Below are 17,047 nucleotides of genomic sequence, written 5' to 3'. Positions count from 1 at the left end.
GGCATCAGCAGCAGGTTTGTTCCATGGCCCGCAGAAGCTGCTCTCAGTGGCTTTGGTGTCCCTGGCCACTCAGCGGGTATCCCGTGGGGCTGCAACCCATGATGCCTTTGAGCATCATTTTCTGCTACTTCAGGGCTTGTGGGGAAAGGAAAGAGCCAGCCTCCCACATGTCCTTCCCAGTCCCAGGACTCCTTGGCTGTTTGCTTTACAATCTGTTAGGGAGCGTTGCAAATGGACAGCATGTTTCGGGGTTTCACGAGGGCAGCCGCTGATGAAAATTGAGACCTGAGAAAGGACTGAATGCCACCGGTATTTCTGGTCTGACACAACAATGAGGTCGGTTGTGAAGGAGTAAATTAAAGAAAGGCAGACGTTTAAAGATCCAACAGTAAATATGCTGAAGGTTGTGGGACATAACAAGTTAATAAACTCAACTGGATAATTTAATTCAACACAAAGAATGCATCTGTGTGCACTGAATAGTAGGTAAGAATTTGACACGACAAGATGGGAAGGCTTTGTTATCCTCTTGTCTTGCTGGGATTTGCTTCAATTATGCCAAAGAATGTTACTTCATTCTTGCCCTAATAACACTGTAGAGGAAATTAAATTACTCATATATAACAAAAGTGAACTGATTTTGACATCTCTTCTAGACAAACCTCCCGCTGTATTAGCTCCTAAGCGCATTCTCCCTCACTTAAGGTCTCATGCATATGTATGATTATCACTCATAGTAAATATAAGCACTTTGCGAGAACACAAATTAACTGCAGGATGTAATGGAGGTTGCCAAGGGTATTTTTTATTTTTGACTATAACATGAAATCTACAATACGGGTACAATAATGAATGGATTGTGAGGCATGGAGAAATAATCCCATCAAAGGGTTCTCTGACATCAGAAACCACAACAGTGAAACTGATGTCACTAGAACCTTGAGCTGCTTTTATGGTGCCTTTATTTCATTTCATTGCATTTTAAAAGGAGCTTTGGTTTAGCTCGAAATTTTTCTTTATTTTTTTTTATAACTTATCGATTGTTGAAAACAATTAAAGGCTGTAGAGCTAAAAAAGAATTAATTTTATTTTTTAAGGCTGACAGACCTTAGCCTTTGGTTTTAGCTAGATTAATAATGGTGGGTTGTCTCTGATGCGATGGCTCTTTCTTAACGTTTGATTGCTTTTTCATTACATTAGCTAGGTTTTCAAAGTTTTTTTATAGTAAATTTAGCCTCCAGAAATAAACCTCACAACCTTGAAACTAAGGTTGAACCCTGCAAGGCGCAGACTATTGCACCAATGATCTGCTCTTGCAGGCTTTCATTACGAGGAAGCTAACACATCCCAAATAATACAGCATTTACGACAATGGAGCTTTGTTTTTAAAACCCATTACTTTTCCCAGCCTGTTCCGAATGCAGCTCTGAACCTTTGCTCTTTGGATAAAACAGCCTCTTATTTGACCTTTTATTCAGCTCCATCCCCCAGCCCAGCAGTACCTCTGTGTTCGGAGCCTGCCCGTGCCAAGGACTGTGCCGGGAGGGGTTTCTGCTGCAGCCAAATTTTGGGGGTAGATGCAGGTGGCTTTCATCACCCATAAAGTGATGTCCTGGGCAGCGAGAGCTACTTTTGAGATGAACATTCCTGCAGTATTTTCTGTAATTTCTGTCTTGAGCCTCAGCTTCTTCCTATGAAGCGGGGATGGAGTTTTAGGGGCATTGCTGGGCTTTTTGTTTTAAACTCAGTAAAAGAACCAAGAAAGGCTATGAGGAGAGCCAGGGCAGGCAGGAGGGAGGCTAGTAATTACCCGGCTGTAGCAGAGGGGAGTGGGAACAGCTCTGCCTGCCTTTTCCTAAGGATCGCAGCACTGCTGTCCTAGGGAGCAAGAGACGAGAGTCCTCTTTAGGCCATGACAGCTCTCCTCATGCACAGGGATATACTGCCATTGTCAGGCATGTCATCAGTATAAAGGAACAGATCAAAGAAAAGCAGGCAGCATATGTATTGCAGGCACGGGAGGAGCAGGAGGAAGGGAGCTGAACTTCCATTGAAAATGGCAACATCCTCTTCATCCATGATTGAGTAGATGAGAAAAATGGGAGAAAAATGGAGACAGATGTCCCTGGGTTAACTGTAACCTTGCTTTGCTGCAGTTCAGCATCACAGGCTTCTCTGCAAAGCACGTCGCGCGGGTCAGCTCTCTTGGCACTGAGCAATTGCGTGCGGAGCGAGGCGCTGAGACGGCAGAGAGTGATCATCAAGGCGCAGCAGAGCCTGCAAGCGGGTCAGACTGCTGCGCCCGCAGCATCGCACATCCAAGGGCTAAATCGTTCTGATGCAGCCTTCAAAGAATAATTCCAAATACCAAGCATTATATAAGACATTTACAAAATAAATGAAATATAGAAACTAATAGAGAATGAAATTTCTGCTTATTTTACCCATCATCATTTTTGTTTCTAAAGCACAATGAGTCTGGCATGCAGACAATGGGAAACACAGTGTTTTAGTGACACTTACAGCATCCCAGAGGACCACTCAAAGCAACAAAAAACCCCAGTGATGTCCTTAAAGACAGCAGATGGTTTCTTCAAGGTGAATAATTTTATTGTTTATTGCCTGCTCTCTATACTACAAGGAATGACATTTAAGAAACTGCTCAAAGATGTTTCTTCAAAGTACAATGAAAACATTTAGGAGCCAAATTATCTATACCAGTGACTGTGTCATCACCAGAGCTTGGAGCCTGGCTTAGAGGCACGTAACAGCTTTGGGAGAGTGAACTTTCAGAAAACATGGAGTAGAGGTCAGGTTTGTGTTTCTACCAACTTCACTGTCCTTGCAATAGCCTCCAGAATGGGCTCAAAATCTGGAGAGGAGGGGAAAAAGAAACCACCACCCCCAGCCTGAAATTTGTAGTTAGGCAGCAGCAGCACTGTCAGTCACTTTGGTGTCACTCACCGTGCTGCAGCCACGGCGCTGTTTTAAACTTGATGCCATGCAGCTTCGCTGAAGAAGTGTGTTAAAAGGCTAAAAGCACATTAAATACCAAACATAAGGTGTCTTGCAAGGAGGTAGTGGTTTCACTGTATTTCGTGGCTCAGGGAGTTTTGTGACAACGTCTTTGTTAATGAGGGGACGGTGGCTGAACTGACTTGTGTGCACTACAGTGGCCTCTGTGTGTAACGGGCTCATTCGGGTGGGATGCTCCTTCCCAGCTGCTGGAACACGGCGGAGTCCTCCAAAATGTGGCCAGGTAAGTCCTTCATTGGGGTTTAGATGGAAACGGGCCCTGAGATTCAGGTAGTGATAAAAAAAAAGCCAAGGGTTCAGAGAAAATCTCAGAACTGGAATGCTTTTACATGGCATATGAAAATACAGCCTGTGAGAAAAAAGTGGTGTTATAAAAGCAGGAGATCTTGTGAAGCGTTTATTTCATAGCTTTTTCATTTTTTCAAGAGAATGAAATACCGTTTGAAAGCTTTCCTTTTCCAAGATACTTCAAAGTTTCCAGATCTGGCCAAAAAAACAGTATATAGTGCAATAACACCTGGAAAGTGTCCTTAAATCTCCTGTAAGCTTGTGTTCAAAATTTCATTAGTACTGAAGACTTTAATGCATTCATATTTGGCCAAACCTTCCACTTAATTTTCAGGGTTGGGTTTTGGTTTTTTTTTTCATTTTTCCTCTTCATATTCATATTCTCCCTTCAATTCCTGTCCCAACAGACATCTGTCACTTCTCCAGGGAAGTATTAACTCCGAATAAAAATTCAAGTGTGACCTTTTCCACAGGTAAAAAAACTTAGTGCTCTCTAGTGCAAACTGTTTTGAGACTGTACGTCCCTCATGCTCTGCCCAAAGCTGTCTGCTGCCAATGGCTTTGACCATTTTGTTCTGACTCTGTAGTTGGATTTGAAGCCTGTAAAGCAGGCATGTGCTTTTGCGGGGCAAAAAAACCACTCTCTGAAGGTAGAAGAAAGAAAATATCTGTTTATAACTCTTTTGTTTGACTTTGGGGTGGGGGTGGGTCGGGTTTTTTTTCAGAGTTACTTCTGGAAGGATGGTGAAAAGGTCACAGCAGAATTACAAGAGAAAGGTGTTCATAGATCAGCTGTACAAGCTACTTTCAAAGCAACTTTTCAGGACAAAAAGATAAAACATAATCAAAGACAACTGCTTTTTTTCCTTTTACCTGAAAGACCATGTAAAATTTCAGCCTTGAGAAGGATGGAGGGAGACACAATCTCTTAGACCAGGCAGGGCATCGCTCATCAGCTGTCTGCGGCAGCTCAGGCACCACGTGGCTCCAGACTCCCCGCCTATGCAGTCGGAGCGATGCACCTCGGGACACTGAGTGTATTATTTGTTACATATGGAGATTTTTTTTTTTAAATGAAACCCCTCAGGGAACCCATCCTGCATGGGTGTCAGGGGCCACCACAAAAATTTAGACCTTTCTGGTTTTGTTTTTTTTTCTATCCAAAGATAGAGCTTCTCTTGGAGCAGAAAGTCTGGGGCAAATTAATGGGCATGTGCTGAGAGAAACCTGTGAGTTCCTAAATGAAAAAGAAGCAGCAGGAAGGCAGAGAAAACATGGGCTTTGGGGTTATTGCTTTCATTTTTACTACTTACGCAGGAGGCCTGGAGTAGGGAGTTAGCAGCTAGAAATGAGTAAAGCAGAAGCCAGCCCTATACAGCTTGCTAGTGAAAATTAGTCATGGAAACACTCTGTTAAATCCAATAAGCATACGCATGAAATCTAAAGTAGAAGTATCTCACCGTAAGAGTTATGTGTAAATCAAATGAGAGTGAAGAGAGGGAACTTCGTACTTAAAGAGACATTGTCAGGAAAGGCTGACTTCCCTCGGTGCAGCCAGAGCTGCAAGGGTGGGCTTGGCTCTTAGTCCAGATGAGTACTGTCCTGCCTTTGCACCTCAGCAGAGTGTATGACCAAACCTGCTAAGACATGTTTGATCATGTGGTTGGCTTTTTTTTTTTTTTTTCAAAATTATAAATTTCATAGCTTTAGCAATGAGAAAGAAAGTAGCTGGAAACACTGTTTAGAAATACTAAAACACCAAAGAGAGGGAAAACTCCTTTTGCATAGTAAGAAGCTGTTATAACTAAGACTTGTGAGATAATTAAGGATAAGAAGATTTTGGTTTGAGTGTCTGACTGGTGTGATTTAACAGGCTGCAGAAAAAGTAGCCATGGAAGACAGTGGAATCTCATTGGATTATAGTGGAATCACTGTGATGGTGCTCTCATCTCCCATCTGTCTCCCAGATTTGGGGTCAGGTATCACAGGGAAGGGAAGGCAGCAGCTTTCCTTTGTGGGTCATCTTTGAGATTTAGATGTTGGTCTTTAGCAGACCGGCTAAGCCAGAGCTTTGTTCACCTGAGCACGTATAGTCTGGAAAAGCACACATTGCCTTTACCTTCTTTAAACCGTTAAAGCCACTTTCCTAGTTGACTTACAACTGTTGTAACATAAGAGTTTTAACACTGTGAATAAAGATTATGTATGATTAGATAAGCAGTTTAAAAGCTCAGAGAGCTGAATCATTGCATTTATTAATTGTGCTCACTCATTTATCTTTGTGCTTTATTTATTATGATCGAGTCCCTGAAACCTTAATAAAATTGATTCAGAAAGAAAAACTCATTACTTAAAAAAAACGTACATCACTCTTTTAATTAGTTCAGTTTACGTGACCCTGCACGGAGGGCTTTTGCTATAACCCAGGCGTGGCGCAGAGGTTCAGAGCTGTCTGTGCACCGAAGACAGCAGGGTTGAGCCCCTCTATATGAAGCAGACCCCTCTTTTCCCCTCTGACGGATCCTCTCAGAGAGGTTCACAGGTATAACTGCATAACTTAAACTGGTAATTTAAACCATTAAGTCTGATTCATTTGCTTTTTTTAGACCAGTTTCTAGTCTAAAACCACTAGTCTAAAGCAGGGGCATGGCAGTCTGCCTTTAAATGCAAGGCAAAATCTTAATGTCCTTCCTCTGTTTGAAGGGAAGGATGAGGGTTTATGCTTTGTTTTGTTCCTCTGGCTGAAAAGACATCACACTGAACTGTAAAGGAGGACTCAGGTTTTGTCTTGTGTATACATTTTTTTTTTAAAGAAGTGGCAAATTAAATGTAGTGACTTGGGCATTGCGTGTTTGCACTTTCAGCTGGCCATAATAAATCTTTACACTGAACTGTTGGAAGTATTAAATTACTACAGAGAAGCTTGGCCTTGTTCTTCACTGCAGAGACAATAGGATTTTAATAAACAATATCTTTGATTAGGTTCAGCAGAAAAGCCAAGGATAGCTAAGTATTTGTATCTGTCAGGGATTCAGCAAGAATCCTTGTAATTCACCTTGACTGCAAAAGCTCTTACAAATGTACGTGAGACTTGATAACAGGTTTTGGGTGTTGGTGAGAGAGGGTTTCTCTGAGTCTCCATATCTGTACTGCTGGAAACCTATCTGTGTAGTGACAAAGGCTTTTTTGATTTTCCCTACTACATTGTAGAAAATACAGAAATATTAATATCCCACCCCAGGTTTGTGATCTGTTAAATGAAAATGTCTTTCTAAAAATAATGGCAGCCCAACATCAGTGCATTAAAGCAAAAGCAGTATAAGTGATGCCCATAATTCACAGGGTCACCTAGAAAGCTGTAATCCACCAGGGAAAGGCTGTTGGAGTACTGTGGTGCTCGTCTTGCCGTACAGCGGCACAGGCAACTGCTGAGCTCAAGGACTTAGTGTTTGCTCTGACGATACAAACCCACCAGGCCACCTCATGCTAATGTCAAGTAATGACGAAAAAATTAAAAAAAGAAGAGCTGGCCGATACATGGCAGATGGCACAGAAGACCTTACTCTGCTTTAAAATACAGTAATGTGGTCCTGGCCAGGGATGCAGAATAGCACTAATTTGGTGCCCAGGAGTTGCTGCTGCTGAAGCAGAAATGCCTCCTGACCTGCCCAAGCAAGTAAAAATATGACACTGCAGCTTTTCAACACCATTAAAAATTGGGACTATTTAGGCCAGTTGCCATGGAGCTTGCTTGGTTTGAGGCTGGCTTCCCACTGGGTACTAAGAAGGCAAAAGCCTCAAGCAGTTGATGCGAGTCAGTCTGCATCCTGCAAAATATTTGGCTTGTAGGAGTGCAGGCTGGATTCAGGGCTGCGACGCTCTCTCCCAGCCGCCTGGGAGACTACCGTGTACAGCGCGTGGTGCTCACAACACACTGATTTTCCTTCTACCAGGCCAGCCCCGCAATGTCACGGCTTGTTCCTCTGTACATTCATCCAACTGTAGAAGTTAGCTGGTGATTTAAGCCATAGATGTTATGCTTTGCTGTGTGCAAAGCCTCTTGCTACCCGCTCCAGAGTCTGACTTCCAAGGCTTGTGCGCAGATATTAAATACTGGAATACACCAAGTACAGCAGTGCCATCCCCTTTTGAAAAAAGAATCTCATCTTAAATACAATGGCTTGAGCCTGGGTAGAGAATATGGTGATAATAATTGCTTATTATGATAAATGGAGTCATGTTCCTTAAAGAAGCAGCAGGAACTCATGAAAAAATCGCCAAGGAAAATGAGACTCGACGGGCTGAACTGGCTTGATGAACAGTAATGATATATAGCCACAAAACAGACTTGCAAAATGCACTTTGACTTAATTTTAACATTGTTTAATATTCTCATGATATCTGTAAAAGCTTCCAAGACAGACTTTACAGTGCTTTAAACATATTATTATTTATGTTCCAGCCACAAAGAAAAGGGCTGGAATATGTGACCAGTACTTAAAAGGAAAGAAATGCTCAAAATGAAAGCGGGCAAAGAAAACTGAGAGCTTTTGTTTCAGAATAATGACTGTCCCAATGGGATAATTAATTTCCCTTAGAGCAGCTTGTTATTTTTCAAAGATATTATACTTATGCAGATTTAACTGTAGAAATATTATATCGTTGTAATTTCTCCAGTGTGATGCAGCTCTAATTACTCACTGCTCAGAGCATGAAAAGGAAATAAAAGATGAACAGCAAGTTAATTTTTATTTTAAAAATGAACAAGAAAGATAAGTTTTAAAAGAAAAACAGACCATCATGTATCAGACTGGGAGCATGGATACATTGCATGGAAAGAGGAGCTGCAGTAATTCCGGTGTTCCTGGGAGGATGTTGCCAAAGGTGAGCTACAGCCTGGAAAGAGGCTTGAGGTTATTTACACCAGCTACAGTGGGATGAAAGAAGCATACCCTGAAGTACAAGCCACCAAGTGCAAGAACTAATGCACTGTGCTTCTGTCACCTGTTTCTTTGGATTTACCCTTAGTCTGGCTGTATATTTCAGTTTCGACAAATCTTCCCCAAAACTAAGAATGCCGTGGTGCCTACGGGGCTGTTCGGCTTAAGGCGGCTGGATCGAACGTGCTCCCAGGACAACGTTTCAGTCTATTCAGACAACAAACCCGCGTTCACAGGCTGCTGTTTCTGTGTCTGTCGCAACTCTGCTTTGTGTCTAGGGCTTATGCTGTACCCTTTAAGTAATCCAATCATTTTTCCCAGGCTATGAAAACTCTTTTCTGCCTCATTGTTCCTTGTCTTTCCAAGGCCTTATGCGACGAAGTGCCGATTACTGCCAGTACCTGCAGACACACGAAGCTCCTGACCCCTCTGCAGGTTGGAGCAATAGTGCTCAATGCAAACAAAGTCTTCAGAGCTTCAATACATCTGCTGAACAGCTTGGATGCTGCCTCCTGCCAAAAGCATAAACCTTAATGCATCAGTGTGTGAGCATGGAGCAGCGAGGAGAGCTCCGTATCTTCCACAGGATGCTGGAGCCAATTTGCCTCCCAGTTTGCCCCGCCAGAATTGCAGGTACCCTTGTGCTTGTGCCCTACAGCAAACCCCCAGAGTGGAAGGAGCAAATCCAGCAGGTCTCACCCTCGAAAGCACCCATGCACATCGCGGGAAAAGGCTTGCGATGATTGCAGTCCAAATCGGCTCTAAAGCATCCATCACACAAGTCAGTGCTGGCTGCTGCTGAGGCAGCAATTAAGGAGGTTTATTAGAGCGCTGGCCATCGAGGTGCCACGGGACACTGACAGTTCCCTGCTTTGATGGGAAGTCACAGCATCTGATTGTCAGGATCTTGGAAATGAGTTGCACTTGGTGCCAGAATTTCCAGATCTGCCACACTGCCGTCACATAATGATCATCAAATGACTGTGGAAATATTTTTTTCTCTCTCAGCCACACAGCCTTACAAAAATACTCTCGATGCCAGTGGAGCTTTGCCTAGGAACTTGCACGCTTTTTCCCTCCCTGTCTTCTGGTCTCCTCCTGCACTTAGATCTTGGGTGCAGGTATTAAGGATGTTGGACTGAATGACGACAGACCAGCAAGCTCTTCCACTTGCTAACCTCATTTCTGACCAGTCATTTCTATACTCCTCCACTACCAAAAAGGAAGATTAAATTGCTGCCCAGTTTCTTTGCCATGTGTCTTACAGCACCTACCACCCACCGTCACAAGCCCGTGTCACTTCTATCACCTGCTTGAGCTTTAGATTCAGACTTCTCCAACTCCAGGGAGCAGAAAAGGCTGCTTTGTCAAGAACAAGCATTGCCTTTATCTGCAGAGATCTGAAAGAGATTTCATTAGACATTTTACGCACAATTTCAAGATTTAAGAGTTTGGTTCAAAATGTTATTGTTTTCTATAAATAAGCTTCAGCTACCACATGACAGGAAAAAGCCTTTATCAGAAACCCGAAGGCTGGTACCACACAAGCCTCTCTCCCCTCTTCCTTCCTCTAGTAGATAGGTCATCTTTAGGAAAAATGATTCATTTTAATTAAGTTGAGGAATATCTTTAAACTGGGCATGAGAACTAAAACGTATTATTCCTGATGTACAGGACATCGAGGTTATGGTTCACACTGGAATTTAACTTATAGTTCATCCATATAACATAGCATGAAGCAGGAGGAGAGCCTATAAGAATACATAGATTTGACGTTTAAAGCCACCAACGAGCCCACGTGGAAGTTAATCACAGTGTAGAGTACCCCAGCTATGTCTGGTATGAGCTGCAAGCCATACTGGACACTGTAGCCCTCTCCAGCAGTCACTAAATGATGCACCATACTGCCCAGCAGTGCTCAGTGGCCATCCCAGTGGTCCCACTGGGGCTACGTGTGGTCTGTGATCAGAGCAGCTACTGCCTGGGTCAGGATTATGGGCATGATGACTTTCCTTCAGTTCTGCTCACCCATCTCATGAATTCAGAAATTCAGCAGCATGCAGCCAGGAGGAGGTGTGAATTTTTGTGTGCCATCCCCTCCGAATGAGCTGGTGCCTCCTGGGCTTCAAGTGCACAGCCCGAGCCTGCTCCACAGCCCACATTCAGCTGGGTGCTCTCACCAGCTGGCTAATGACTGAGATATTGGCCAGGAATCTTTCCGAGCTCAAAACAGTCCTGGAACGGTGAACCTGCCAATGCTGCATGCCTGCAAAAGGCAGACTCCCCGGGGAACTGCTACACAGAGCTTGTATATTGAGGTGCCACAAATAGGTCAAGGATGTGGCCCCTGTACAAAGGCAGCTAATTAAATGTACAAATCCAATAAAAATAAATATGCCACTTGAATATGCAGGTCCTGCTGTTCCCAAAGATAATAGGATGCAAGTCGGTTGCTGTAGCTACCATGATAATGGCAAAGAAACCCGGGCTAGCCCTGGGAAGAAATAATATCACCACCTAGTCCTGTTCCAGCCCTTGCTGCAGCAGGCTTCCCCAGGCTGCTTCCTTGGGTCTGGCTTTACGGGTTGAGTGAAGACAAGCAGCACTTCCCTGGCCATTAACTCTCTTTTGCCTTATTTCCTTATTGTTTTGCCTTCAGTACTATTTTATTCACAGTGACTGGTGGTTTTGTTCTGGAGGTGCCGAGGGGTTCACTGTGCAATAGGATTGACGCTCCCAACGCTGTATCGTGTTGGCCTCCACTGATGTTACTGTCATTTGTAAATGAGAAGCGAATGGGACATTGCAGACCCAGACAGGGATGTGCAGAGCACCCAGCCACCCTCTGCTTCACACCCACCCTGCCTGCCCCAACACCCAGCCCTTGCCTGCTCCAGCCATGGGCTGCCTGGGGAGGGGGCACAGCAGCCATGGTTTTTATCTGCTACGTTAGAAGTCAATACAGAGAAAAAAAAAAAATCTCCTCAGCTGGGCTTTTGCCAGTTGATGGGGGTCACTGTACATAGCAAGCAATAAAAAAAAAAAGCGCAAATTAAAGTGGCAACTGCATCCAAAATGAATTTTCTGAAACCAAAGGGATAAAATGCCACCTCACGATCACCTTTTGGCTTTCTAACCAACACAGTAGACCATGCCATACTGGACAGGGGTGCTTAAGGAAATGAGCAAAAGCCTCATCCTAACGGAAAAGCTAGGGATGCAGCAGCAAGGAGCGGAGCTCTAAAGCAGCGTCTCCTCAGTGACCAAAGCAACGTGAGCTGCAAACACATGTCCTGCTCCTGGTTTCTGAATTCCAAGTTTGGGTGGATTGACACAAACTACAACCCCCACCTTATTTTTTTTTAGAAACAAACACAATTTCTGTAAATGACCCTTTGTTATTGTACAGCAAAGCCCGGACTTGCCAGACAGCAGTCTAGGTGTCGTGCAGAGCTGGCAGTGCAGCTGGTACTCCAGATGCTCTGGCGTTTGTCATGGTCACTTGGACGCTTGTGAGCCAAGAATAGCCCCAGTACTCATCAGCAAGCTCGCAGGGAAGCAAAGGCTGCCTCTGTCCTGTCAGCTGTTCAGAATGAAGCCTCAGACACAATTTAAATAAATAAGTAAGCAAACACTTTCAGAAAGGAGAAAAGTATAGAGGTTGCCTGTGGGCCAGGATGATGCTACAGACCATTAGTGCTGACTCACGGGTGTGTTGGCACAAATCAGAGATCTTTGCCATTCCTTCCCACCTTCCAAGTCAGCTCGGACATTGTGCTTTCCAGCCACAGGGTTAGTTAGCACAGTTGCAGCATCATGACCCAGGAGGAGAGCCCTGCCAGTGAGCACCATGAGGTCGTTTTGGCTTTGGACTGCAGCCCTGCTCCCGCTCCAGCAGTGTCTGCACATTTTACCCAGGCTGGAGGGGGATCAGGGTTATGTTACCAGCACCATGGCACTCATCAGCCCTCTTAAATGACAGGCACTGTCTGTACTTATTTCTGGCTCCTAGACAGATGCCAACACTTCTGGCCGCACCCTTTCACAGTGTGACCCACTCCTGCAGCATCCACGCTGCTATCAGCATCCACCTTCATCGCAGCCCCTGGCCCGGCCCGTCCCACGCTTTGGCCAAGAGCTGTGCCAGAATGGGCCCCCAGGCTCAGCAAATGCTAGAGGTGATAATGCTCATGTGTATTTATTGGGCTTTCCATAGCCAAAGCCACCTGTGGGGTCTAGTGATGTGGGAGAGGGTGGGATGGTGCTGAGCTAATACAGCTGTAGGGTACATTGGGGGGCTACTGGTGCTACAGCAACAGACCCCCTCAAATCTTCTCTCTGCCTCTTGCATGCAATAAACATAAAATAAAGTCATGCTGGAGTTTTTAAACCCAATTAATACAAGCTGCTATTAAACAAGTAAATGCCTGAGCAGTTTGTAAAAATCCCTCAGAGGCTTTCTGCTCCGCCTGCAAGCTGGACAAACCATAAATCAGCAGTGTGCTGAGGCTGCTGGTGGCTGTACAACACATACACATGCACACAACCCCCCCAGACCCTTCAGCCCTGGACAGACAGACAGACAGAATTGGTTCAGGTTGCTGTGTGAAACCCCACACAAGTCAGGCATGCTGCTGTTTTGCAGCTGGTGGTGTAAGGTAGTACATTAAAAGCTCATTTACGGTTCTCAAAATAAAGTACCGGAATTTGCCAGTTGTTCAGTTAGCTATCACAGTAATGCCACCAAATCCAGCAGGAGGGGGAAAAAACCAACAACAAAACCAACCAAACAAACAAAAAAAGGCAAAACAATACAGACCCCCTCCCAAGTTGTTTGGAAGAACAAACAAACAAACAAAGGCAAAACAATACAGGACACCCCCCCTCAGGTTGTTTGGAAAAACCTGGAAAGATACAATAAGATGCCAAGTATTCATGTTTACAGCAATTGTATCAAGTGTAGGGCATGAAATCGAGCACATCCATAGCACAGACAAAAATTAAACAGCAAATTGAATGCCATGATTCAATTCTCACCTAACAACAGCTGTAACAAGGATAGGAAATGGAATTCTTTAACTCAGTTGTCATGACAATACTCTTGAAAAATCTCTGCCATAGGATAAACCCTCACTGCCTCCGTGTGACTAGAGAGTGCACGTCGTCTTTCCCCCCATTAATGCAGCACTTTCTTTCAGATCAGTTCCAGGACCCAACAATTACACTCAGCTGTTGGATACGAAAGCAGTAGATACCAATGGTGCAGTTTATAATGCAGTTGCTATAATTAGTTTTTGAAACTAGCACTGCACCAGGAACTCCTCAAGCTATGTTATTGTACATATAATGGGCTAATTGCAATGCGGTCACATTATATTTCTTTTTTACTCACATTTTTCATTGCTAATATGCTTGTTAAATAGTGACAAGTACAAACGTTCATAGCAGAAAAATGAAATGCAAATGCTATTGCCATGCTAAAAAAAAACCACAACAAAAACCCCCAACCTACTGCATAATTTTTTTCTGTTACCACTACTTCTAGGCTGGTCTTCAGAATTACACTTCTAAGATGAAAATGCAGCGTATTTCTTGGGATATGAACTGTGATTAGAGTAAGAAAATAGTTTTGACCTTATTCTTAAAACTTGTATTATACATATTAAAAAAGTATATATTATCTATAAATTTTAAAATTTTATAGATATATAATAGAGGGAAGGGGGGAGAAGAAAGAAACTGCGTGTCTCTGCTGTTCAGTGTCAGCTTTATTTTAGAGAAATTTAAGAGCTAACTGGGCAGCAAGGGAAAAAAAATACACACTTTCATCCATGAGATATCCTGCTAATTTACTTCCCCTTATTGACTTCATAGCAAGTATGTTAGTAATATCTCTTCCAAAATACTGATAAACTTTTTACTGGTGTGTCATTTAGCTATTACTGGTATATTTTTTTGTGAAAGCAAATAGAAGGAGGGAAAGAGTGGAAAAAAGTAAACCAGAAACATGAGAAAGAGCCCCGCTGGGTGATGGACAGAGTTTGCCCCAGAAAGAAGAATAGGAATGAGGAGTTGCCAAGAGCAGAGTTTGGCCCAAAGTGTGTAATAGGCACGTTATTTCCTTGAATCAGCATTTCAAGGGCAAAATGAGGCAGAAAGCCTCACTCTGATCAGTTCCGCAAGCGCTGTTCAAGTTAATCTGAGGCAAAGCAGCAGCTTTAACATATAGATCCCCAAATCATGCTCAAAACAGTCCATTATCCTTTGCAGTAGATGCCCTCGACACTCACCCCCCCCCTTTTATGAGCTGCTTTACAACCACTCAGCGCAGAGGTCACCTTTCCCGCTGTAACCTCATCTAGCAAACAAACAAATTGCTTTAGAAAAGAGGGGGTTACATTTGAATTCCCACTTGACCTGCGCACTCGAGTGCCTGTTGGATCCCGGAGCAGCCCGCGCACGCAGTGTTCGACAGGCTCACCCTCGCCCGCAGCGACCTCGCGTCTCTACAAACATCTGTGCTTTCTGCTCTGCTGCAGGGTTTTGCTACAGACTGCACAAAGCTTCAAGCAGAGACCTCGTACAGTGGGGCCAGAATAAAGCACAGGCTGTTTGTGTAGTAAGGCGGGAAGCTCAATACATATGGCAGGGTCTGTGCTATACAACCTCTGGTTTATTTGCACCTATGTGTGAGTGTGTGTGTGACAGAGAGTTTCGGGCTGACCTCAGGACAGCAGCTGAATGACCCTGTCACCATCAGGCATCGCTCTGCTGGACAAACCCCTGTGTGCCCATCGCCAGGGCTTTGGGGCTGCTCAGCCCTAAATACGGGGCTGAGGGGCAGGTGCCACACACGAGAAGAACGGTCCAGCCCCTTCTCACTCTGAGGCTCGGTTCAGGCAGCTTTAGCTCCTCAGCAGCTCTCTGGAAACACTTGCCCCACTGATTTTCCACTTACTTATGCACAGCGACGGGAAACCAGTTGGGGTTGGCCAGGCGGTGGGGACGGGGTGCTGGGAGGGCAGCAGCGTGTGCTCCCACAGCCCAGGCGAAGCCCTAACGCTGCTCCAGCCGTCTGCCGGCCTGCTTACAAAAACTACCGCTGAATCGCCTTGGAGAAGAGAGAGTTACGATCAGATTTTCACCATATTGAGTCACCTCGAAGAAAAAAGATCTTCCTTTTGACGTTGCTCTTGATACTCCAGCAATTGGATTATTACCACTGAAGTAGGTCCTCACTAATTGTCATTTAATGAGGCCAAACGGGGCATCAAGGCGATGCCTGCCCAAGTCCTGGCAGTCGGTGGCAGCATACAGTGGCTACTGAGCTCTTTATGGAAAGGACTGAACAGGCCCATGTCTCAGGTACTTATATACAAGTATCTTTTCTTCTAAGAAGTCTAATGCCAAATCATTTCTTCTTCTAATAGTTTTAATTATTTTTAACATTAAATTTGTTTACACTCCCTTCTCCCCTATCAAATCTCTTTCCCAACCCCTTTTGTCACTTCACAGACATTTTTCCTCATCCCTCACCATGCCTTTCCAAAAGCCAAGGGCTGCTCTCTGGTTGTTTGAGTTATCTGCGTCAACACCAGCACCAGCCTTAGCATAACTCCAGGGAACTGGGGTCCTCGTGAATTAACTTACACCCCTCTGCTTGCTCAGCAGATGTATTGGGTTTGCATGGCAAGGTTTTGTAGCAGGGGCTACAAGGGTGGCTTCCTTGAGAAGCTGCTAGAAGCTTCTCCCATGTCTGAAAGAGCCAATGCCAGCCAGCTCCAAGATGGACCTGCCACTGGCCAAGGCCAAACCCATCAGTTACAGTGGTAGCGCCTCTGGGATAGCAGATTTAAGAAGGGGAAAAAGAACCTGCACGATAGCAACTGTAGCTGAAGAGAGAAGGGAGAATATGTAAGAGAAACAGCCCTGCAGACCCCAAGGTCAGTGCAGAAGGAGGGGGAGGAGGTGCTCCAGGCGCTGGAGCAGAGATTCCCCTGCAGCCCGTGGTAAAGACCATGGTGAGGCAGGCTGTCCCCCTGCAGCCCAGGGAGGTCCACGGTGGAGCAGATATCCACCTGCAGCCCGGGGAGGACCCCACGCCGGAGCAGGGGGATGCCCGAAGGAGGCTGTGACCCCGTGGGAAGCCCGCGCTGGAGCAGGCTCCTGGCAGGACCTGTGGCCTCGTGGAGAGAGGAGCCCACGCTGGAGCAGGTTTGCTGGCAGGACCTGTGACCCCCAGGGGGGACCCACGCTGGAGCAGTCTGTGCCTGAAGGACTGCAGCCCATGGAAGGGACCCATGCTGGGGCAGTTCGTGAAGAACTGCAGCCCGTGGGAAGAACCCATGCTGGAGAAATTCGTGAAGGACAGTGTCCCATGGGAGGGACCCCATGCTGGAGCAGGGGAAGAGTGAGGAGTCCCGCCCCTGGGGAGGAAGGAGCGGCAGAGACCATGTGTGATGAACTGACCCCAACCCGCATTCTCCGTCCCCCTGCGCCGCCAGGGGGAGGAGGTAGAGAATTCAGGAGTGGAGTTGAGCTGGGAAGGAGGGAGGGGTGTGGGAAAGGTGTTTTAAGATTTAGTTTTTATTTCTCATTACCCTACTCTGATTTGATTGGTCATAAATTAAATTAATTTTCCCCAAGTTGAGTCTGTTTTGCCTGGGACAGTAACAGGCGAGTGATCTCTCCCTGTCCTTATCTCAACCCGTGAGCCTTTCATTATATTTTGTCTCCCCTGTCCTCAGAGGAGGGGAGTGATAGAGCAGCTTTGGTGGGCACCT

This window comes from Harpia harpyja, chromosome 9 (assembly GCF_026419915.1).
Source record: "Harpia harpyja isolate bHarHar1 chromosome 9, bHarHar1 primary haplotype, whole genome shotgun sequence".
In the NCBI taxonomy this organism is placed as follows: domain Eukaryota; kingdom Metazoa; phylum Chordata; class Aves; order Accipitriformes; family Accipitridae; genus Harpia; species Harpia harpyja.
This window is presented reverse-complemented; position numbering follows the sequence as displayed.